This window comes from Tupaia chinensis, unplaced genomic scaffold (genome assembly GCF_000334495.1).
Source record: "Tupaia chinensis unplaced genomic scaffold, TupChi_1.0 Scaffold000226_1, whole genome shotgun sequence".
NCBI lineage: Eukaryota > Metazoa > Chordata > Mammalia > Scandentia > Tupaiidae > Tupaia > Tupaia belangeri.
The window spans coordinates 5,326,805-5,327,603 of NW_006159701.1; positions in this window are offsets into that span (position 1 = coordinate 5,326,805).

The window sequence follows — 799 nt, forward strand, 5'->3', positions numbered from 1 at the left end:
TTGGCCACAGAGCCCACCTCTTAGTCTTGCTGCTTGCTGATGGACAGCTCCTGGCCCCGCCCCCCACTCCTGCCCACCTGCCCACCTGCCTACAGGTAAAGTGCTAAGAGAACAACAGAGAAAGGTGCAAAGTGGGTGTCAAGTACCGTAACAAGTACCAAGTACCATACTCTTGTCGGCAGGACCAACCGCCCACGCCCACCCGCTTGCTCAGGGTTTGAGAAGAAGCCAGAACTCTGCTCGGAGCAGCTGCCCCAGCTCCTCGGCCTCCCTCCCCTGCTCCCAGACTGGAGGGCGTTTCTCCACTCTCCTGGCCCGAGCACAAAGGAAGGGATCGGGTTCCCTGCCTGGGAGCCCAGACATGGGTGGGAGTGGGAGGGAGGTAGGGCAGGAGGAACCACAGCTTCCTGGTCGGCGTCCCAGGCCTCCCTCTCCTTGTCTCCGGAGCAAGGGGCAGCTGCTCACCCTGCATTGCCCCAACCTCTTGTGGCAAGTCCAGCCAGGCCCTCGTGCCCTCCATGGGTGTTCGGGCCACCCGAGGAGCTTTCCCACCACACGGGAGCCTGCTGGGTGTTGGGTCAGGCTCGTCCCCTTGCTAGTTCAGAGGCAGCAAGGGGACACAGCCAGACACAGTGGGTGCCTGGCCTGCAGCTTAACCCAGAATGGAGCCCCTTGAAATACAATTGCAGGGGGTGCCAGAGAACAGGGACGGAGCTCCCTGGAACCATGAAAAAAAAAAAAAAGGGAAGGCACCCAGACACTCTGCAAACTGACCCAGCCCCTGCACCCCGGACCCCGC